Here is a 23,976-nt window from a genome sequence, read left to right as displayed (position 1 = left end):
TTGAATTACCCTTGTACTCTGTGGCTCTGCTAAATTTTCTTATTAGCCCTGGTATTTTGGTAGATTCCTTAAGATTTTCCTGTAAATAATTATATAATCTGCAGATAGACATGATTTTACTTCTTTCTTCCCATTCTCTATGCCTTTTCTTTCTCTTGTTCTTGACTTATTTTATTGGCTAGCACCTCCAGTATAATGTTGACTAGAAGTGTTGAGAATGGGCATCTTGCCTTATGATGACATTAAGGGGTGTGAGGAAAGAGTGATGGGAACCACAGCTAGGACCAGACAATGTTCCCTAAGCAAGGGGAGCTTGGGAGAGGAGGCCTGACACTGACAGGGAAATGGATGTGAAGGAAACAGCACTGAATGAATCCTTGACAATAGAATTATACAGGAAAGCTGGCTGCTCTTGTACCTGACTCCCTAGTTTGCGGAAGAGTGGGAAGAGAGGTTAAGTAGTCCTCACCTGGACTTTATACATTAGGACGGGTGGTTCAGGCATTCCAAATAGAAATACTAGTGTGTCCGGGTATGCAAATGGTGTTGTAGGGCTCAGAAAAGAAAATGAAGGAACAGCTTCGGCCAGGTAGGTTACTATAGTTAAGGAGACAAACCAGAGGTTATCATCAGTATGATAATATGTCTGCTCCTATCCTCATTTATTTTTAAATCTTCATCTGGCATTCACTCAATGACCTCCCTTTTCACTTGGCATTTTATCTTGCCTTCTGTACTGGCTGTGGAACCTCAGCTTGACTGTCAGGCACGTTGGGGCTTTTGGCTTCTGTCCCTAACCTCTGTTCCTTTCACTGGGTCACAGGAGATCTTTTGCTATTTGACCTATTTTGGAGCTGTGGAAAACGTGGTGGCTGTCACACACTCTTCTGCTGGAGATGGCAGTGCTCCCATTTCTTTATTTTTATTTTTTTTATTGGAGCTCAATTTGACAAAATATAGCATAACACCCAGTGTAAGGCACTCATCCCATCAAGTGCCTCCCTCAGTGCCCATCACCCAGTCACCCCCACCCCCTTCCCACCTCCCTTTCCACTACCCCTTGTTCTTTTCCCAGAGTTAGGAGTCTGTCCCCTCTCTGATATTTTCCACTCATTTTCTCTCCTTTCCCCTTTTTTCCCTTTCACTATTTTTTATATTCCCCAAATGAATGAGACCATATAATGTTTGTCCTTCTCCGATTGACTTATTTCACTCAGCATAATACCCTCCATGTCCATCCATGTCGAAGCAAATGGTGGGTATTTGTCATCTCTAATGGCTGAGTAATATTCCATTGTACACATAGACCACATCTTCTTTATCCATTCATCTTTTGATGGACACTGAGGCTCCTTCCACAGTTTGGCTATTGTGGACATTGCTGCTATAAAATTGGGGTGCAGGAGTCCCGGCGTTTCACTGACTCTGTATCTTTGGGGGTAAATCCCCAGCAGTGCAATTGCTGGGTCATAGGGCTGATCTATATTTAACTCTTTGAGGAACCTCCACACAGTTTTCCAGAGTGGCTGTACCAGTTCACATTCCCATCAACAGTGCAAGAGGGTTCCCCTTTCTCCACATCCTCTCCAACATTTGTTGTTTCCTGTCGTGTTCATTTTCCCCATTCTCACTGGTGTGAGGTGGTATCTCATTGTGGTTTTGATTTGTATTTCCCTGATGGAAAGTGATGCAGAGCATTTTCACATGTGTTTGTTGGCCATGTCTATGTCTTCCTCTGTGAGATTTCTGTTCATGTCTTTTGCCCATTTCATGATTGGATTGTTTGTTTCTTTGTTGTTGAATTTAATAAGTTCTTTATAGATCTTGGAAACTAGTCTTTATCTGATAGGTCATTTGCAAATATCTTCTCCCATTCTGTAGGTTGTCTTTTAGTTTTGTTGACTGTTTCTTTTGCTGAGCAAAAGCTTCTTATCTTGATGAAGTCCCAATAGTTCATTTTTGCTTTTGTTTCTCTTGTCTTCATGGATGCATCTTACAAGAAGTTGCTGTGGCCAAGTTCAAAAAGGGTATTGCCTGTGTTCTCCTCTAGGATTTTGATGGATTCTTGTCTCACATTAGGATCTTTTATCCATTCTGAGTTTATCTTTGTGTATGGTGTAAGAGAATGATCTAGTTTCATTCTTCTGCAGGTGGCTGTCTAATTTTTCCCAGCACCATTTATTGAAGAGACTGTCCTTTTTCCAGTGGATAGTCTTTCCTTCTTTGTCGAATATTAGTTGGCCATAACGTTGAGGGCCCATTTCTGAATTCTCTATTCTGTTCCATTGATCTATGTGTCTGCCAGTACTGCACTGTCTTGATGACCACAGCTTTGTAGTACAGCCTGAAATCTGGCATTGTGATGCCCGTAGCTCTGGTTTTCTTTTTTAATATTCCCCTGGCTATTCGGGGTCTTTTCTGATTCCACACAAATCTTAAGATGATTTGTTACAACTCTCTGAAGAAAGCCCATGGTATTTTGATAGGGACTGCATTAAATGTGTAAATTGCCCTGGGAAGCATTGACATTTTCACAATATTAATTCTTCCAATCCATGAGCATGGAATATTTTTCCATCTCTTTGTGTCTTCCTCAGTTTCTTTCAGAAGTGTTCTGTAGTTTTTAGGGTATAGATCTTTACCTCTTTGGTTAGGTTTATTCCTAGGTATCTTATGCTTTTGGGTGCAATTGTAAATGGGATTGACTCCTTAATTTCTCTTTCTTCAGTCTCATTGTTAGTGTATAGAAATGCCACTGACTTCTGGGCATTGATTTTGTATCCTGCCACACTGCCAAATTGCTGTATGAGTTCTAGCAATGTTGGGGTGGAGTCTTTGGGTTTTCTATGTACAGTATCATGTCATCTGCGAAGAGGGAGAGTTTGACTTCTTCTTTGCCAATTTGAATGCCTTTTATTTCTTTTTGTTGCCTGATTGCTGAGGCTTTTGAATGCCTTTTATTTCTTTTTGTTGCCTGATTGCTGAGGCTAGGACTTTTAGTACTATGTTAAATAGCAGTGGTGAGAGTGAAATCCCTGTCGTGTTCCTGATCTTAGGGCAAAGGCTCCCAGTGTTTCCCCATTGAGAATGATATTTGCTGTGGGCTTTTCATAGATGGCTTTTAAGATGTTGAGGAATGTTCCCTCTATCCCTACACTCTGAAGAGTTTGGATCAGGAATGGATGCTGTATTATGTCAAATGCTTTCTCTGCATCTATTGAGAGGATTATATAGTTCTTGTTTTTTCTCTTGCTGATATGATCAATCACATTGATTGCTTTACGGGTGTTGAACCAGCCTTGCATCACGGGGATAAATCCCACTTGGTCATGGTGAATAATCTTCTTTAAGTATTATTGAATCCTATTGGCTAGTATCTTGTTGAGAATTTTTGCATCCATGTTCATCAGGGATATTGGTCTATAATTCTCCTTTTTTGGTGGGGTCTTTGTCTGGTTTTGGAATTAAGGTGAAGCTGGCCTCACAAAACAAGTTTGGAAGTATTCCGTCTCTTTCTATCTTTCTGAACAGCTTTAGTAGAATAGGTATGGTTTCTTCTTTAAACGTTTGATAGAACTCCCCTGGGAAGCCATCTGGCCCTGGACTTTTGTGTCTTGGGAGGTTTTTGATGACTGCTTCAATTTCCTCCCTGGTTATTGGCCTGTTCAGGTCATTTCTATTTCTTCCTGTTCCAGTTTTGGTAGTTTGTGGCTTTCCAGAAATGCATTCATTTCTTCTATAGATTGCCTGATTTATTGGTGTACAGCTGCTCATAATAAGTTTTTAAGATCGTTTGTATGTCCTTGGTATTGGTGGTGATCTCTCCTTTCTCATTCATGATTTTATTGAGTCTTTTCTCTCCTTTTTAATAAGGCTGGCTAATGGTTTATCTATCTTATTAATCCTTTCAAAGAACCAACTCTTGGTTTTGTTCATCTGTTCCACAGTTCTTCTGGTCTCTATTTCATTGAGTTCTGCTCGAATCTTTATTAACTCTCTTCTTCTGCTTTATGTAGGATCTATTTGCTGTTTTTTCTCCAGCTCCTTTAAGTGCAAGGTTAGCTTTTGTATTTGCATTCTTTCCAGTTTTTGGATGTATGCTTGTATTGCGATGTATTTCCCCCTCAGGACTGCTTTTGCTGTATCCCAAAGATTTTGCCTTTATACTGAATTTAATAAGCTTATCCCAAGATGTTACATATTCTATGACATTCTTTTTAGGTTTTTTTTTTTTTTGTATTGGTGTTTAATTTGCCAACATATAGAATAACACCCAGTGCTCATCCCATCAAGTGCCCCCCTCAGTGCCCGTCACTCAGTCACCCCCACCCCCGCCTACCTCCCTTTCCACCACCTCTTATTCTTTTCCCAGAGTTAGGAGTCTCTCATGTTCTGTGAGAGTACCCCCAAAGATTTTGAATGGTTGTATCTTCATTCTCATTAGTTTCCATGAATCTTTTTAATTCTTCCCTAATTTCCTGGTTGACATCTTTTAGCAGGATGGTCCTTAGCCTCCACGTGTTTGAAATCCTTCCAAACTTCTTCTTGTTATTTAGTTTTAATTTCAAAGCATTATGGTCTAAAAATATGCAGGGGATGATCCCAATCCTTTAGTATCGGTTCAGACCTGATTTGTGACCCAGTATGTGGTCTATTCTGGAGAAAGTTCCATGTGCACTTGAGAAGAATGTGTATTCAGCTGCGTTTGGATGTAAAGTTCTGTAGATATCTGTGAAATCCATCTGGTCCAGTGTATCATTTAAAGCTCTTGTTTCGGGATCCCTGGGTGGTGCAGCGGTTTGGCGCCTGCCTTTGGCCCGGGGCACAATCCTGGAGACCTGGGATCGAATCCCACATCGGGCTCCCGGTGCATGGAGCCTGCTTCTCCCTCTGCCTGTGTCTCTGCCTCTCTCTCTCTATGTGACTATCGTAGATAAATTTAAAAAAAAAAATAAAGCTCTTGTTTCTTTGGAGATGTGCTTAGAAGACCTGTCGATTATAGAAAGTGCTACATTCAAGTCACCAAGTATAAGTGTATTATTATCTAAGTGTGTTTTAACTTTGGTTATTAATTGATTGATATACTTGGCAGCTCCCACATTCGGGGCATAAATATTTATGATTGTTAGGTCCTCTTGTTGGATAAATCCTTTAAGTATGATATAGTGTCCCTCCTCATCTCTTACTACAGTCTTTGGGATAAACTTTAGTTTATCTGATATGAGGATGGCTACCCCTGCTTTATTTTGAGGACCATTTGAATGGTAAATGGTCCTCCAACCTTTCATTTTCAGGCTGTGGGTATCCTTATGTCTAAAATGAGTCTCTTATAGACAGCAAATAGATGGGTCCTGCTTTTTTATCCAATCTGAAACCCTGTGCCTTTTGATGGGGTCATTAAGCCCATTCACATTCAGAGTTACTATTGAAAGATATGAATTTAGTGTCATCATGATACCTATTCAGCCCCTGTTTTTGTAGATTGTTCCCTTGGACCTCCTCTTTCTATTACAGGGTCCCCCCTTAGTATTTCTTGCAGAGCTGGCTTGGTGGTCACATATTCTTTCAGTTTCTGCCTATCTTGGAGCTCTTTATCTCTCCTTCTATTCTGAATGAGAGGCTTTCTGGATAAAGTATTCTTGGCTGCAGGTTCCTCTCATTTAGGACCCTGAATATATCCTGCCAGCCCTTTCTGGCCTGCCAGGTCTCTGTGGAGAGGTCTGCTGTTAATCTAATATTTCTCTCCATAAAAGTTAGAGATTTCTTGTCTCTTGCTGCTTTAAGGATCTTCTCTTTATCTTTGGAATTTGCAAGTTTCACTATTAAATGTTGAGGTGTTGAGCAGTTTTTATTGATTTTGGCGGGGGGATCTCTCTATCTCCTGGATCTCAATGCCTGTTTCCCTTCCCAGGTTAGAAAAATTCTCAGCTATGATTTGTTCAAATACATATTCTGGACCTCTGTCCCTTTTGGCACCCTCGGGAACCCCAATTAAATGTAGATTTTTCCTTCTGAGGCTGTCATTTATTTCCCTTAACCTATCCTCATGATCTTTTGTTTTTCTCTTTTTTCCTCAGTTTCCCTCCTTGCCATCAACTTGTCTTCTACATCATTCACTCGTTCTTCTACCTCGTCAACTCTTGTCATTAGGACCTCTAGTTTGGATTGCATCTCATTTAATTGATTTTTTAAAAAGATTATTTTATTTATTTATTCAGAGAGAGAGAGAGAGAGAGAGAGAGAGAGAGAGAGAGTCAGAGACACAGGCAGAGGGAAAAGCAGGCTCCATGCTGAGAGCCTGACATAGGACTCGATCCCCGGTCTCCAGGATCACACCCTGGGCTGCAAGCAGCTCTAAACTGCTGCGCCACTGGGGCTGCCCTCATTTAATTGATTTTTAATTTCTGCCTGATTAGATCTAAATTCTGCAGTCAGGAAGTCTCTTGAATCCTTTACACTTTTTTCTAGAGTGACCAGTAGCAGCTTTATAATTGTGCTTCTGAATTGGCTTTCTGACATTGAATTGTAATCCAAATTTTGTAACTCTATAGGAGAGAGGACTGTTTCTGATTCCTTCTTTTGAGGTGAGTTTCTCCTTCTAGTCATTTTGCTCAGTGCAGAGTGGCCAAAAACAAGTTGTACTTGATAGAAGCGTGAACTCTTCTCACTGTAGCATTCCAGGCTGTTCTCTCTTTAAATCTAAGACCAAATTCATAGGTTTTCAGGGTGATTTGAAAGTTATCTGGGTAATTTAGTGGGGACAGGTGACTTGGGGATCCTACTCTCCCACCATCTTGCCCCCTCCCTCTTCAGTGCTCCCATTTCTTCTCTACTTTCCCCTGACTGTATTTTCTCAGCACAGGCTGCATGTCATGCTGCCTTCCAAGGCTCCTAAAATACTATCAAGCACAGACCCTGTTTTTCTTGGTTGGTTTGCACAATTTTAAGAGGCAGCTCATTAAAATGGATTGCTTAAAAGTTTTGTTAGGTCACAAGGAAAGAAAAGATGCCATATCACCATCTCCTTACATGAGCAGAACGAATGTTTTTTTTAAGATTTTATTTTTAAGCAATCTTTCTGCCCAGTGCGGAGCTCAAACCTGCAACCCCAAGATCCAGAATCACATGTTCTACCAACCCAGCCCCCCAGGCACCCTGAATGTGTCTTCTTTTCATCACCTTCTAAAAGGGAACTCATTGTGAGTTTTGAAAGATACTAAAAACTTGAATTCTGATTTTTTTTGTTCATTATTTATTTCAAACTGCCTTATTTTGTAACTGATTCATTATCTCTCTGAAACAGGAATCTTCATTGACTACTAATAGCTTTCTTTTTTCCTATTCCTTATATTTATTTGGAATTAAGTTGGATCATATTTAGATCAATACATACAACTTCCTTAAATTGCTATATTTACATTAATAGTTTTATAAAATTCACTATAAGTATTTAGCTTTGTGACCTAGTTTCTTATTTTACAGCTGATAAAGACATGAATGAGAAGAATGGGATAAAAGATGGGAGGTCATCTGCTGGTGAGTGAAAAATTTGTTAATGAACTAATTCATTCATTTATTTAACAGATATTTACTGAATAAGTGATACTATGTTAAGTGCTAGAGATTTAATTAAGTATATAAACTTTTTAAACTTGCCGCAGTGGAATGCCTGGGTGGCTCAGCAGTTGAGTGTCTGCCTTCAGATCGGGGTATAATCCTGGGATTTGGGATTGAGTCTCACATTGGGCTCCCTGTGGGGAGCCTGCTTATTTCTTTGCCTATGTCTCTGCCTCTCTCTCTCTGTCTCTCATGAATAAATAAAATATTTAAAATAATAAAATAAACTTTCAGTAGTATCTGTGGCAAATTCTTTTTTGTATATTTTGCATATTTTGCCACTTTTTGAAAAGTAATGTACATTAGATTGTTTCCAATGAATTTAGTTAATAAAAACTAAACCCAAAATCCAATTTTCATTTATTAGTTAAAGACAACTATTTATATATCTGCCCTAAGGAGAACTTCTTGAAGAAAACATAGGTAAATAATATTGTGATCTTAGGGTAGAAAAGGATTTCTTAGGTGACCAAGAGTTCTAAGCATGAACTTTTAAAAATGATTAACAACTTCTTTTTCTGAAACAGTTAAAAAATAAAAGACAAGACACACACTGGGAGAATATATTTGCAAAACCAACGTGACTAAGGACTGATATCCAGAATATCAAGAACAACTCAACCATAAGACAAAGCAGTGAAAGTGGGCAAAAGATTTGAGTGGACATTTCACAAAGGAAGAAATATACTTGGCCAATGACCACACAAAAGAAGGCTGAACATTATTAGTTATAAGAGAAATGCAATTTAAATCATTAGGAGACACTGCTATCCATCCCTTAGAATAGCAAAAATTAAGAAGTTCGACAAGACCAAGCTTTAGCAAAATATGGAGCAATTATGCCTCATACAATTGCTAGAGGGTATTCTAACCACCATGGAGATCAGTATGGCCATTTAATGAAAAGTTGAATGTAAATTTATCATAAGACCCAGCAATCCCCCTGATGGGTGTTTTTCCAGGATAAATGAATATATATGTTCACAAAAATATTTGTGAATGAACATTCATAGCAGCTTTATTCCTAATGACTACAAATTGGAAACAATCCTAATATCCATCCACCCATGCAGGGATAAGTTGTAGTGATTGTTCTTTTTTTTAAATATTTATTTATTTATTTACTTATTTATGATAGACATAGAGAGAGAGAGAAAGAGAGAGGCAGAAACACAGGAGGAGGGAGAAGTAGGCTCCATGCCAGGAGCCCGACGTGGGACTCGATCCCGGGTCTCCAGGATCACGCCCTGGGCCAAAGGCAGGCGCCAAACCGCTGAGCCACCCAAGGATCCCCCATAGTGATTGTTCTTAAGGTTGCATTTGATTAAAGTGGGAAAAGAAATATGTAGGCAAAAAACAGAAGTGAAAATTTGATTTGGGAGTTAGGAGTATCATATTAGGGAAGGTGCTTTCTGAAGTGTAAGGATGCTTATGGTCAGTTTTAAGAATACTAATGCAAGTGATTGGCTGCTTTTAAATTCTACCCCAGAAGCATGGTTGATTTGGTAGAAGGGAGCAAGTGTTGATTTAGGAATCTGACAGCTGCAGTTTTCTCTCCTACTAGCTTTGTAACTTAAGGCACATATCTTTACTTTTCTGAGGCTGTTTCTTTTTCTTTCTTTAAAAAATGATAATAACAAAAGTTTGAGTTATGGTATGAAAGCACCCATCACACTACATGGTTTAGTAGACAGTCATTAAACTCAGTTTTCTTTCCTTCCCTGACTGAAACAGAACAGGTTAGAGAGGTCAGGAGATCAAATCAAAATGATGGGTTTGGAGGAGAAAACTTTTAAATCTTTAAGTTTCCATTCTAATGCTGTAAGTAGAGTTTAACATCTTAGTACTTTAAAGAGCATTGTACCATTTGCAGAGTACTCATTTTTAAATTTTTTATGATGTGGAGATGGAGGAGAGAAGAAATACAGTTATAGTAACAATCATGGGAAGTTGTTGATTTCTGATGCTCTATTTCACAATGAGTAAGTTCATATTCTGTTTGTGAATCTCATTGTGATCTCTGTAATTTGTATCCCATTTTACAGCTGATGGGAAAGTTCAGTCTAATAAACTAATGAATAAAGCAAAAGCTATCATAGGTGAGAAGTTAATGTAAAACTGAGATACTTATGTTTTCAAAACATATTTATGCAACTTTATTAAAGTTTTTTTTATTATTGAAGTTTGTTTGACATAAATGTTATATTAGTTTTCAGGCATACAACAGTGTTTCAAAAATTATATACATTACAAAATGCTCACCACAATAAATGTAGTTACCCTCTGTCACCATACAATGTTATTATGATATTATTGGCTATATTGCCTATGCTGTACTTTTCATCTCGGTGACTTATTGTTTTAGAACTAGAAGTTTGTCCCTCTTAATCCCATTTACCTGTTTCATGCATCCTCCCACTCTTCTTTCCTTTGGCAACCACCCGTTTCCTTTTTGTATTTATGAGTTTGTTTCTGTTTTCTGTATGTTTGTTCATTTGTTTTTTAGATTCTACATAAAAGTGAAATCATCTGGTATTTATTTCTCTGTCTCATTTGTTTCACTTAGCATGATACCTGGAATATCCATCCATGTTGTAGCAAATGGCAAGATTTCATTCTTTTTTGTAGCTGAATAATATTCCAGTGTGTGTGCATGTGTGTGTCTGTCTTCTGTGCATCTATCTTCATTCATTTATCATAGACACTTAGTTTTCTTCTACGTCTAAGCTATTGTAAATACTGCTGCAATAAACATAGAGGTTTGCAATAGTATTTTGAATTATGTAATCATTGCCTTGTAACTCCTGCCAATTTAACTACTAAAAAAAACTTTTCTAATGAGCAACTTTGACTTTGAATTTCAGTATCTTTGAAATAACACTATACTGCTATTTCTTGACAGAAGTGTTCCCTTCTGTAGAGGTTTTAGCAATGATGTGCTCATCTTTGCCATACTTCAGAAATCTGAAACCTGAATTTCATAATAAAAATAGTAATAACTACTATTTAATGGGGACTTTCTCTGTACCAGGCATTGTGTTAAGCACTTTATGTAATTTATTAATATTATATCTATGATATAGGTACTATTATAGTCATCATTTTGTAGATGGGGAACCAGAGGCCAGAGGGTAAATAAATGTATGTATTCCTCAGATTTCACTTATATTGATAGACAACTAGTCTAATAATTTTTTTTTTTTTCAAATACATGAGGGTTTATTTACAAGCTCGAGCTTAGGTCCAAGTATACCCGACACAGCGGAGCAGGGACTTGGACCCTGAGGTGGGTTCCAGCTTAGTTTTATGGGCTGGTCTAGGGGACCTCCAGAAGGGGTGGAGGAATTTGTCAAGTTCCGTTTACCTTCTGATAAGGGGCTTTCAAGAGCATTGAGCTTTGTTCTCATTCTAATATGGGGCTTTCCAGGGTTAAGCTGTAAGCTGTTTTTTTTCCTGTAACTGAGGTAATGTAAATTTCAGCTCTTATCCACAAGGGCCTGAGATGGCTGTACTTGTGCTAACGCTGAACTTCAGGTGGAATGGCCTTAATTTTCTCGGCCTTGACATTTCCCCCTCTCAGAGGAACCTAAGGAAGGACCCTATCATGGGTCCAGGTTGCTCTCAGAGTGAGCCAGGGGGAATGATTAAACCAGGATTTGAACCAACCTTGTTGCTGTTCTCGCTCCCATTTACATCCCAGTGAAGAAGCAATATCCTATGTTTAAGGCAGCACATAACCCATCCCACCCCACCCCCCTGCCTTTGTTGTAAGAAGACTGAGTCTAATCCCCTTCTATTTTGAAGGACAACCTCAGACTAGGGAGTCTTGGAGGTGGGAAATAAGTGAGAACAGCACAGTCTTAGCTTTAGGGGATTGTCCTTGTCTGGTTGGCTTTTCCATTCTGGAACAAAGCCCTTGAGAATGGCGTGTGGAGTGTGGATCAGCTGGCTGGATGTGGGTGTAGTGGACCCAGGGAGTAATCCCATTGACTTTGAGAGCAGTGGGAGTGGTCAGGATCATGATGTAGGGTCCCCTCCAGCGAGGCTGAAGTATCTGGTGTTGGTATCTCCAGATATACACCCAGTCACCTGGCCGGTATCGATGGGGGCCAGGGGTGGCCCAGTCTTGTAGAGGGCCCTCAGCTTAGGCCACTCCTGTTCATGGGTTCATTGTAACATTTGGAGGGAGAAAAGGAGTTGGTGATCATCAAACTCAGTAAGCACCTCAGGTTTTAAATTGGGGATAATAGGTGGAGGAATACCGAACATGATTTCGTAGGGGGTAAGTCCCATCTTATAGGTGAGTTCCTCACCCTATACAGGGCAGAGCGGAGGAGAGTCACCCAGTCCTTGCCAGTCTCCAGGGCTAATTTAGTTAAGGTCTCCTTTAATGTTCTGTTCATCCTCTCTACCTGTCCTGAGCTTTGAGGCCTATATGCACAATGTAATTTCCAATCTATCCCAAGTACCAGTGCCACTCCCCGTGTTACCTTAGAGATGAATCTTGGGCTGTTGTCTGATCCAATCTTAACAGGATTTCTTGGTCATGGTCTGTGCTGTTTCACTTTTGGTGGGAAAAGCCTCTGTCCATCCTGAAAAAGTTATCTACAAATACTAGTAAATAGTAAATACCTGTATCTGTATTTTCCAGGTTTTACCTCAGTGAAGTCCACTTCCCAGTAGGCTCCTGGGTAGTCCCCTCAGAGCCGGGTGCCCGGGTTAGATCCATGGGCGGTGGCATTAGTTAACTGGCATGTGTGGCAGCTTGCCACAATCTGCTCGATTTTTGCTCAAGAGTCTTTAATAGTGATCTTTGTGTATTGTATGAGGTCTTCCTTGTTCCCATCTTCCTTGTTCCCATATGAATACTCCAGTTCCTCTGGCAGGATAATGCTGGAGTCTGCAGCCCTCCACCAGCCACGCAAGCACTGGGTCATAGGCAAGCATTTGATCCAGTGTAAATCAGCATCAGTATAGTTGGGGGTGTCTGGCAGGGTCAGTGCCCCCGGATCGGGTAGCGTGGTTGCTAAGACCTGGGTCACTGAAAGGGCTGCCTCCTTTGCTTTCAAATGGGCTAGCCCGTTTCTCCTGGCTACTGGTGTGTCTGCCTTTTGGTGTCCCGGACAATGGATGATAGCTAATGCCTTGGGCAGCCAGAGGGCCCTCAGGAGTTCAAGGATCCCTGTTTTGTTCTTAATAGTCTTACCCTCTGCTGTCAGAAGCCCTCTCTCTCTGTAAAGGGCTCCATGGATGTGAGCGGTGGCAAAGGCGTACCTGCTGTCGGCGTAAATGTTTATTCATTTACCTTCTCCCATGGTCAGCGCCTTGGCCAGTGCGATCAATTCTGCCCATTGAGCCGACATTTGGGCTGCCAGTGGCTCTGCCCAGATTGTCTCCGTTTCCTTGGTTACAGCAGCCCCCGCATATCTGACTCCTTCTCGGACAAAACTGCTGCCGTCCGTGTACCAGGTGGCGTCTGCATTCGGCAGTGGCTAGTCCTGGAGATAGCTCTGATTCTGTGCACCTGTGCCAAAATTTCTTGACAGTCATGCAATCCCAGTCTGGATTAGGGAGTAGCATTGCCGGATTCAGGGTTGTTGGTGGCTTAAATAAAATTTTGAAGGGGTTTAGCAGTAGGCTCTGATAATGGGTCAGATGGGCATTGTTGATCCAGTGGTCTGGGGGCGTTTGAGTACCCCTTCAATAGCATGTGGGGTGGTAACATGCAGTTCTTGCCCCATGGCCAGCTTGCCTGTGTCCTTGACCATAGTGGCCACCGCGGCAATAATTTTTAAGTATGGGGGCCATCCAGCAGCCACCGTGTCCAGCTTTTTGGAGATATATAGGCTATGGGTCTCTTCCTGGGACCTGTGTACTGGACAAGGACCCCTTTTGCCACCCTGTCTTTCTCATCCACATACAGGTAGAAGGGCTTGGCTAGGTCAGGCAACCCAAGAGCCAGGGCAGACAGCAAGGCCTGTTTAAGGTCATTAAAAGCTCTGTTCATGGCCCCTGTCCATTCAAAATTTTGCTAGTGCCTGGTGGCCTCATAGAGGGGTCTGGCCATCTCGGCAAAACCCGGAATCCATAATCGACAGAACCCTGCTTACCCCAGGAATTCACGTACCTGGTGGATGGTTTGTGGCTGTGGGATCTTTAAGATGGTTTCCTTCTGTGCATCCGTTAACCATCTTTGTCCATCCTTTAATTTGTACCCAAGGTAGCTCACCTGTGCTCTGCAGATCTGGGATTTTTTAGCTGAGGCCCGGTATCTTAGAGCCGCTATTGTCTGGAGCAAGTCCCTGGTGCCTTGCAGGCATGTGTCCTGGTCCTCCGCCGCCAACAGGATATCATCTACATATTATAATAAGGTCAAATGAGGGTGCACGGAATGGAACTCACTGAAGTCTTCATGTAAGGCCTCATTGAAGATGGTCAATGAATTTTTGAATCCTTGTGGTAGTTGAGTCCATTGATGCCTTTCTCAGGGCCCGTCCATTCAAAGGTGAAGAGGTCTTGGCTCTTGAGTGCTAAAGGCAGGCTAAAAAAGGTGCCTTTTAAATCTAATACCGTATACCAAGTTTTGTCTGGAGGCAGAGTGGAGAGGAGGGTGTATGGGTTTGGGACTGTAGGGTGCATATCCTCTACTCGCTGCTGGTTGACTTCTCTTAAGTCCTGGACTGGCCTGTAATCATTAGAGTGCGGTTTCTGAACCAGCAGCAAGGGAGTGTGTTCCATGCCGATTGGCAAGGCCTTAATATGCCCGAGTCCAGTAGTTGCCGTATGTGGGGTGTGATTCCCGTACATGCTACGAGAGGCATAGGGTATTGACAGACCCTGACAGGGTCTGCCCCTGGCTTTAGTTCTATGTATGTGGCCGGTCAGTGCCAGGCCAGCCCAATTCCCCCAGTTTCTGCCCACACTTGGGGAAATTCCCACAGCTAACGGTCAATGTCAGTCATTGGGGCTGATGGCGTTTGGTGGAGACGATACTCGTCTTCTAAACTCAGGACAAGCACTTGAATAGGGTGCCCCTCCTTGTTTAGGACTTTTGCTCCTTCAGGGTGGAAGCAAATTTGTGTCCCCATCTTGGTGAGCAAATCCCAACCTAACAATGGGTAGGAACACTCAGGGATGACCATGAAGGAATGGGATACCCGGCCCATGCCGAGATCCTCAGTTCTTCAGGTAGTCCATGAGTACTGTTTGGTGCCCGTGGCCCCTTGTACCCATGAAGTCTTGTTTGCCAATTTCCCTTGGGGTTGTAATAAAACCAAATGTTGTGCCCTAGTGTCCACTAGGAATTCAACAGGTTGCCTCTCCACTCTAAGAGTTACCCTGGGCTCGGGGAGGGGTGCCGAACCCCAACTCCCCTAATTGTCCAGGTCCTCCGTTTACAAGATCTTGGCAGGGGCCTAAGATCTTTTCTTAGGGCAGTCTTTCACCCAGTGGCCCTTTTCTTTGCAAAAAGCACATTGGTTTTTGTTCAGCTTAGGGCACTCCCGATGGGGACCAGGGCCATCCTCCTTACCTGTCCCTGAAGCCAGCTTCTTGAGGTGTCTCCGTCTTTCCTGTGGGTCATCCATGGTTGTAGCTAGCAGGATCTTGGCCAGGTTTCGGGTCTGCTGCTCACTTAGTTTGGTTTATTGTTCTTCTGGACTTCCTCTATTATTATAGGCTCTTTGTGCTACTATTACTGAGTCCTGCAAGCTCTTCTCTCCTAGTCTCTCTACTCTTTGCAATTTCTTTTTAATGTCCAGAGCGGCCTGGTTAACAAAAGCCATGATAATTGCGGCCTTTGTTTCTGGGGCCTCTGGGTTCATAGGGGTGCACTGCCTAAAAGCCTCCACGATTCTAAGAAGGCTGCTGAACCCTCATCCTTACCCTGTCTTATATCATAGACCTTGGCCAGATTGGTAGGCTTGCACGGCAGCCTTGAGACCTGCCATTAGAGTCTGGCGGTAGACCCAGAGTCTCTCCTTACCTTCAGCCAAGTTGTAGTCCCAGGTGGGGCAGGATAAGGGGAAGGCAGCATTTATGAGGTCTGGGTTTTGAGTCAGCTGTCTTCTCCCAGGACAGACTTCCAGGCTTCCACCTGAATTCGTTCTCTCTCTTCGGTGGTGAGGAGAACCTGAAAGAGCTGTTGGCAGTCATCCCAAGTAGGCTGGTGGGTAAAGAGAACAGTATCTAAAAGCCCCATTAGATCTCTCGCATTATCAGAGAACTTTGCAATATAATATTAGCTGTCCGCCAGTCTCGTCATGGGGGATGGGGCATGGCGGGGAGAGGAAGGGTGGTGGAGTCGGCCAGCCCGCATTTGGAGGTGGGGCCGCCCGGTGGGTCCCTACGTGTGTCCCAGCTGCTGACCCGTGCACAGGGACTCCCTCATCAGGGAGGGGTGGCACCCCTTCTGCAGGCCCCAGTGCCTCCAATGGAGGGGTGGAAGGGGGAGGGGGTGCCCAGTAGGTCAGCGGGAGGATCTGGTCCTCCGGGGAGGAATCCTGGAAGACTGGATAAAGGGGTTGGGTCGTAGAGTCGGTCTCCTTCTCGGCTTTCCGCAGGGCTAGAATCTTGGTAGGTCCTGCTTTCGGGGGGTAAAAATGGTTTTATCCAAGGAGGGGATTCTCGATCATGTCCTGCCAGATCAGGATGTAGGGCACCTGGTCAGAGTGACCGTCTGGTTTGTCCCCGAAGATCACGGCCTTAACCACTTCTCCATCTTCAGGAAGAGCATGGAAGTCAATTTCGCCTCCATTCTAGTGGTTTCTGGCACTGCCTCGCTTCTGGAACAAGAAAGCTATCGTTGCTGTAAGTTCCGTATCGAAAGTAACATCTGTGAACCTCAAGAGCAGGCTGGACTTGCCCACGCCACTCTCACGGATGATGAGGATCTTCAGGGTAGTCAGCACGTCCTCGTCCATCCTGACCCTCCTCCACTCTGAGCCCAGCTAGCCACACGGTCGGGTTCTCAACCGTCCCCCAGGGAGCGGAGCCCGCGCATGTGCAGCGCTGCGCATCGGCCACCTTCCTTGCTCCCGGCGCTGTTTAGGTTGCGCAAGCCCGGGTCTCCCCAGTTCCGCCTTCTAGTCTTATAATTCAAGAGAAAATAACAATGCTGTTAAGTGGAATCATTAGTGCTACTGATACATAATATAATTTCAAAGAACAGTTACAAAACTACAAACTTTGTTGATTTAACCTGGATTTCTAAGAGCATTGCCAGAACGTGACTCCATTTTAGTCTGTGTAACTAATTGGAGATGTCTCGTATCTTTGTTCTCATCTGCAGTTGAATTAAAATGATAATATATAAGCATGAGTGGCATTTTTCTTATGTTGAAACTGGTGATGTCTTAAACATATTTCTGGGTTCTTTTCCCAACTTCAGAAGAAATAAAATTATCAACTTTCAAAATATTTGGGGGGAGTATGGCAATTAAACACACAGATAAGTAAAATGTTTACTGACAATTTTGCCAGTGGATCAAAAGCATTTCCTTTCAAAGTTTTATCTTGAGACTTTTGTGTCATAATTTCTAGATCTATACATATCTGGTAAAATATGTTGAGAAAAATGTTAGCTTAGATATGACTATCTTGGAAGAGGAAACTATTTTGTGATTTAGTTTTTAGAATGTGGATACTAGAGAATCATTCATTTGGGTTTTGCCATCAGGACTAAGCAGTATCTAAAGGTATTCTGGAATCACTGATAGACCTGAAGTCTAAATATAGAAAAGACAAATGATGTGAGAGGAACAGAAACAGAAAGTAGGAAAGTTGTCAGAAAGAAAAAAAATATTAAATAGGTATATGTGTGTAGCAGAATCAAATTTGGTATTATTTATTTCTTTCTAACTAATTTCCCTCTCAATCTCCATCCTATTCTGGCTGTGAGTGGGATATAATATGTTGAAAAGTGAGAGGACAGGACTTAAGTTGGCCAATTAAATTTCATGTAATTTCAGAGACCTCTCTCCAGGGTTAGGTTTATGGTAACTCTGGGATTGGCCTATAAACTGCAGGATACCAAGTACATCCCCTTTACTGTCCCTAACCCTAACTCTAGATTTGAGAAAGAAAAAAAAGGATGATGTGTATATATGCATGCATATGCAGTGGACTATTATTCAGCCGTAAAGAAGAGTAGAATCGCCATTTGCAATGACATGGATGGAGTTAGAGAGTACTAAGCGAAATAAGCCAGTCAAAGAAAGAAAAATACCACACGATTTCTCTCATATGTGGAATTTAAGAAACAAAATGAGCAAAGAGAGGAAAAGAAAGAGGCAAACTGGGAAAGAGACTCTTTTTTTTTTAATTTTTTTTTTATTGGAGTTCAATTTGCCAACATTTAGCATAACACCCAGTGCTCATCCTGCCAAGTGCCCCCCTCAGTGTCCATCACCCAGTCATCCTAACCCTCCGCCCACCTCCCTTTCCACTGCCCCTTGTTCTTTTCCCACAGTTAGGTGTCTCATGTTTTGTCATCCTCACTGATATTTTCACTCCTTTTTTCTTGGGAAACTGACTCTTAATTACAGAGAACCGATGATTACCAGAGGGAAGGTGGGTGGGGGAATGGATAAAACAGGTGATGGGGATTAAGGAGTGCACCTGTTGTGATAAGCACCAGGTGTTGTATGGAAGTGTTGAACCACTATCTTGTAGACCTGAAACTAATATTACACTATATGTTAACTGGAATTTAAGTAAAAACTTAAAAAAATAAAGTTAACCTAGTTTATTCTGGTTTAAAATTAAAAGTTTCTTTTTGGTTGATTCAGTTTATTTTGGGAACTTCTACTGTATGTATATCCATTCACTTACCCATCAGTGGATACTTGAGTTGCTTCCACATTTTAGTTATTGGAAATAATGCTGCTATGAACATGGATGTACAACTTCATTCTGTTTTTGTTGCCAAATAATATATTCTGTTGTATGTGTATGTTGTGTTTATCTACTTATCAGTTGATGGGCATTTGGTTCTTTTATGTTTGGCTATAATGAACATTTCCAAATATACACAAAATTACAAAGAGGAATATAATGAACTCACATATACCTATTACCTAGATTCAACAATTGTGAAGATTTGTTACATTTGCATCTTTTTTTTCTAACTGAAATAGTTCAAAGCAATCCCATTTCATTTTGTCCCTACATACTTCATTATCCATCTCTTAAAAATATGGACCATTTTTTACATCACTTAAATACCATTATATAGTTTAAATTTCCCTTCTTATCTCTAAAATATTTTTTAATATTTTTATAGTGAGTTTGTTCAAATAAAAAACCAAACAGGCTTTACACACTGCATCTGACACTTGAATCTCATGTAATCTACAACTGTTCCTCCACCCTCTCTTTTTTTCTAGGCACTAATTTTTTTTAAAGAAACTGTTGTCCAATGTGTTATAGAGTTTCCCATATACTGAATTTGTCTGTTTTCTCATCTATCTTCTTCCTCTATTGTCTGTATTCCTTATAAACTAGGAGTCAGCTCAAATGGCTTAATTATTTTCAGTTTCAACATTTTTAAATTTTATATATTAGTTTTAGTTTCAACATTTTTTCACAAGAATACTTCATAAGTAATACTATGTACTTCACATTCCATTCCATCAGGAAATACAGATCTCGTTTACCTTTTTGAAAATGGCTCTATAGTTGTCCAAAATCGTTTACTTAAAAGTTTGTCACTACTCCCTTCATTTTGAGATGCCATCCTAATTATATACTTGATTTCTATATGTATTTGTCTATTTGGGGAATTTACATTCTGTTCTGTTGGTTTGCTTATGTTCCAAATTGCTTTGAATATATTAATAGCTTTATAATATTTTAATATTGATAGATCTAACACCTCACTCCCCAGCCCTCATACACACACACACACACACACACACACACACACACGGCTCCTCATGCCCACCCCCCCCCCCCCACCTTGGCTCTGGCTATTCTTTATGGAAACATATTTTTTGTATGATTTTTAATAGTAAGGTATTTGGTTTTTCTTTTTTTCCCCCATCTTCCATTTGCTGTGTTAAGTATTTCCTAATGAGAAGAAGTTTGATTTTTTAGGGTTTAGAAACCACTTAGGATATCATAGGACTTATCACATGTACATGTTTATTATCTTGCCAAGTTAAAAATCCCAATATAATGAAGAAATATGAAGGCATATAGTACACTATTATTTCTTGTTTTCTTTGGTACAGAAATATTGACCATCCTTTCTAATTTAAATTTAACATCAAAATATTCCACATTCACTATAGATTTGCATTTTTCTGAGTCAAGATTAGACCATGTGGTGATGTATTCATTTGGCTCTAGCTTGGGCCTCCAGGGGTGCAGATGATGTCATACGTGCCTCAGTAGGTGTGCATAACAAGAGTGCCCCCATAGACATCCTGAGTCACCCACTAAGAAGCTCAGGAAAGAAAGACAGCACCTCTGTTTGGCACTAAGTCAATGGTTGCCCCAAGGACTTGCCTGTAACCGTAGATTCACTAGTGGGTGGAAGATGAATTCCATATGGCTTAGGGTCCCCTTCATGTTCCTGTACAGATGACCATTTCCTTCCTCCCTCCTTCCTCATCATTCCCTCTTCTTTTCATTTGTATTTTTTTTTCTTTTTCAGCTAAAGTAGGTCATTTTGTATTGTTTCCTGTTTCTTGCAGATATTTTGTAGCTTGTTTTCCATTGCTTTAAACATAGTAACCATTATAGTTTTATGACTTGTGCCTGAGAATTTCTAAATCTGAAGTTTTTGTAAGCATGTTGCTACTGCCTATTACTTATGCTTATTCTCTCTTAGGTAACTTGTTTCATTCTGCATTTGATTCTTTTGACTGTGAGAGATTTTCCTTGGATAATTATTGAAAGAACCCTTTGAGGCTAAGGATGGAAGCACATTCCTAGGGAACACTTGCTTCTGCTGGGCATTTGGACAGAATCACCCACACTCTATGAGGCAAACCATTACAGTTCAAATCCAGATGGAGCAAATATCATTTGAGCAAAAACAGTAACAATGTTCTGCTCACTTCTCTAGGTTCTTGCTTTCCATTAGATTTTGCAGTAGTAATTCTTTACTCTCTTACCAGCTTTTCAATACTTTTGAGGACATGCTTTGTTTTTAAAGATTTTATTTATTATTTGAGAGAGACAGAGATAGTACCAGAGAGTACAAGCAGGGAGGAGAAGCAGCAGCAGGCTCCCCACTGAGTAGAGAGTCCAATGTGGGGTTTGATCCCAGAACCCTGGGATCATGACCCGAGCCAAAGGCAGACACTTTGACTGAGCCACTCAGGTGCCCCAATGCTTTTTACATTTTGTCAAAGATTTCAGTTTTTAGCAGAAAGATTGGTCTGAATAACATAGGCCTCCACATAAATGGAAACAGAATGTGAGTATAGATTTTTGTCTGAAGTTAAGGTGTCGGGCAGCTCCAGTGGCCCAGTTGGTTTAGCGCTGCCTTTGGCTCCAGTATGATCCTGGAGACCCGGGGTCGAGTCCCGCGTTGGGCTCCCCGCATAGAGCCTGCTTCTCTCTCTCTCTGCCTGTGTCTCTACCTCTCTCTCTCTCTGTCTCTCATGAATAAATAAATAAAACCTTTTTTTAAAAAAATTTAAAAATAAAGTTAAGGTGTCTAAAAGTTCAGAAAAAAAAATTGTTAACCATAATTTGTTAATTATTTGTTAACAACAAATAATTATTTGTTAACTATTTGTTAACAAATAACAAATAGTTATTTGTTAACAACCTAATTGTTAACCATATTTTGATTTTACCTTTGGTGTAAATGATTTAAAAATTTCCCAATCACCTAGAAGATTTCTATTCTAATTCTAACATTCTTATTGACCCCTTTAATATTTATGAATGGACTTTATTGAATCTTGGTGTTTCTCATGAGGCAAATAATCATAATGCACCATAAATAATATCAATGGTCACATTTTGGAGTTAATAAGTTTTTCCTATATTCTTTTCTTCCCACAGAAGAGATTATTGATGTCAATAAAGTGGTACTCCTTTGCAAAATATGGGGATTAACCTTTCAGAAAAGGAAATTAATGATCTAATACATGATCTACCAGTTGATGGTGAGTATTTAAGATATATTTGAATTGGTTAGTATGGGCTTCTATAAAAGAATCTCTGAAAACTCTGGCATTAAGAAGATGGAAATATTAAAGGTGACTCAGACTATATGTAAACATGTTTTGCTCCTTGATATTTTCAGCAACTTTATTTCTGCCTGGAATAAGAATGTGGGGGGGAAGAAAATGAGATGCATAAAACAGAAGAAACTTTAACGCAGGAAAATTTTTTTAAAAATTATAGAACATAGCCCAAAGTGGGAAATTATTTTATTTTTTTGCTAAGCTCTAGGCCTGGAGCCCACCACCCCAAGATCAGGAGTCACATCCTCTATCAACTGCATCAGCTCTTAGTGGGAAGTTATTAAAATAGCATTTCTGTCCCTACCATCTTCAAGAACATTTAAAAAGACAGAATAAAGGAGGAATGTGAAGTGTAGGACTTATTTCCTACAGCAAATAAACAAGACCAAGTCTTCCAGATATCCTAGAAGGGAAAAGGATCACTCAGGCCTGAATGTGTGGAATGCCTGAAGGCCCAGGAGCACCACTTGAGCTTCTGCTTACATCCACACATTCCTGAGCCAGACTCCATGATCCAAGGACTGTCCCAAAGTTCTAATATCCTTTGATGGGCTAAAGATAGTCTAATGTTGAATAAATTTTAGTAAATTCTGAATGGGGGCTAAAAGAATTCTCAAAGTAAATAAGCAAAAGTTCAATATTAGTCTGAGAACATTATAGTAGAGCTAAGAAGTAACTGTCTGGAACATTACTTAACCATCTTATAACCTGAGAGGAATCAATACTTGTTTATCCTATTGAGGCACATTTAATTCCATCATTATGTAAGGTAGACACTATTCCCTCAAATATATTTTTGTTAATTTATTTAATTTACTCTAATTTTTACCACTTAGTGTACCAAAAAGAATATGTAAGTGGTCTTCATTGTCTTATTTTCTTTACTTGCAATGAAATAAGAAAAACAGGAAAAGTGAGATTAAATGTGGAACCCCCAGGTTTCATAACAGAATACTATTCTTTGTCTTTCTGAGGTTATGGAATTTTAAAAATATTGCTAAAATAAGTAGAATTATGGGGGAAATATAGCCATTATTTGAGACTATCTTCTAGTATTGCCATTGATTTCTGTTTCTCATTTTTAAATAATAATTTAAAATCAAGACAATGACAAACACTGTTAGATTAAAAAAAAGTATACATGAAATACCATGTTGAATGATTCATCCTTCTTTTTAAAAACCAGAGTTAGAATTTTTAAATAACTGCTTATTGGTGATCTGGTCATCTGGGGAGTTACTATCAGGATTGAGCTTAATATGTTTTCTGAAAGATTAAGTCTCAAGCATAGATCCCCAGTTATAATCCTGAGGACAAATAGACCTTGAACTTGCCATTTAGGTAAAAGCTTTCCTCATAATATGTCTGTCAGGATGGAGATGTGAATTTACTGGAGAAGGCAAGGTTAGTTGAAATGTGACCCAAGGAAGCATATACTCAAATAATGAGTTTTACACCCACTAGGTGTTATCATCTTTGTTTCTGAAAATTTCCAGCAGCCCCATAAAACTGATGGATATTTTCATGCTTTGCTATCTTAGCTAGCTGATTTTCTAGTTAGTTAGAAATAACTTTTGGGAGCACCTGGGTGGCTCAGTGGTTGAGCATCTGCCTTTGGCTCAGGTCATGATCCCAGGGTCCTGGAATTGAGTCCCACATAAAGCTCCTTGCAGGGAGCCTGCTTCTCCCTCTGCCCATGTCTCTGCTTCTCTCTGTGTCTCTCATGAATAAATAAATAAAATCTTAAAAAAAAAGAAAAGAAACAATTTTTGGAATGATCTGCCTCAACAGATCCAGAAGAAAAAGAACAAAGATTCTATTTGGCCTAGATTTGACAATCATATGAATAATATATATATTTTTTCCCGTTCTCTGTTCTAATACTTGTTATTTGTGTACCTATAAGTGTTACATGACTTCGTTAAGTCACTACATACTTCTAATTCTTCAGTAAGTAGTTGTTATCTAGACCTTCATTTGTAAATTTTTCATGATATAGGGGTTTTTGTATATTACATTCTGTATTTTATCACTTAAAATTTGACAAAAAATCAGGTATTTTTCAACTTACCAAGAGTGACAATTTTTAGGTTGTTTCTCTTTCTTCACAAAATTTGTATCCCCCAAATCATCTATTTGTGACATAATTTTTGTA

At 40.3% G+C, this 23,976-nt stretch overlaps 2 pseudogenes; both read right to left on the bottom strand.

Annotated features, from left to right (window-relative positions):
• Nucleotides 1–10,505: 10,505 nt before the first annotated feature.
• Nucleotides 10,506–12,317, bottom strand: LOC140596241 (uncharacterized; annotated as a pseudogene).
• A 90-nt stretch (nt 12,318–12,407) lies between these two features.
• Nucleotides 12,408–16,538, bottom strand: LOC112920638 (uncharacterized; annotated as a pseudogene).
• Nucleotides 16,539–23,976: the final 7,438 nt, after the last annotated feature.

Source organism: Vulpes vulpes, chromosome 2, assembly GCF_048418805.1.
Source record: "Vulpes vulpes isolate BD-2025 chromosome 2, VulVul3, whole genome shotgun sequence".
NCBI lineage: Eukaryota > Metazoa > Chordata > Mammalia > Carnivora > Canidae > Vulpes > Vulpes vulpes.
Note: the sequence above shows the minus strand (reverse complement) of the source record. Positions and strands in the feature narration are given on the sequence as shown.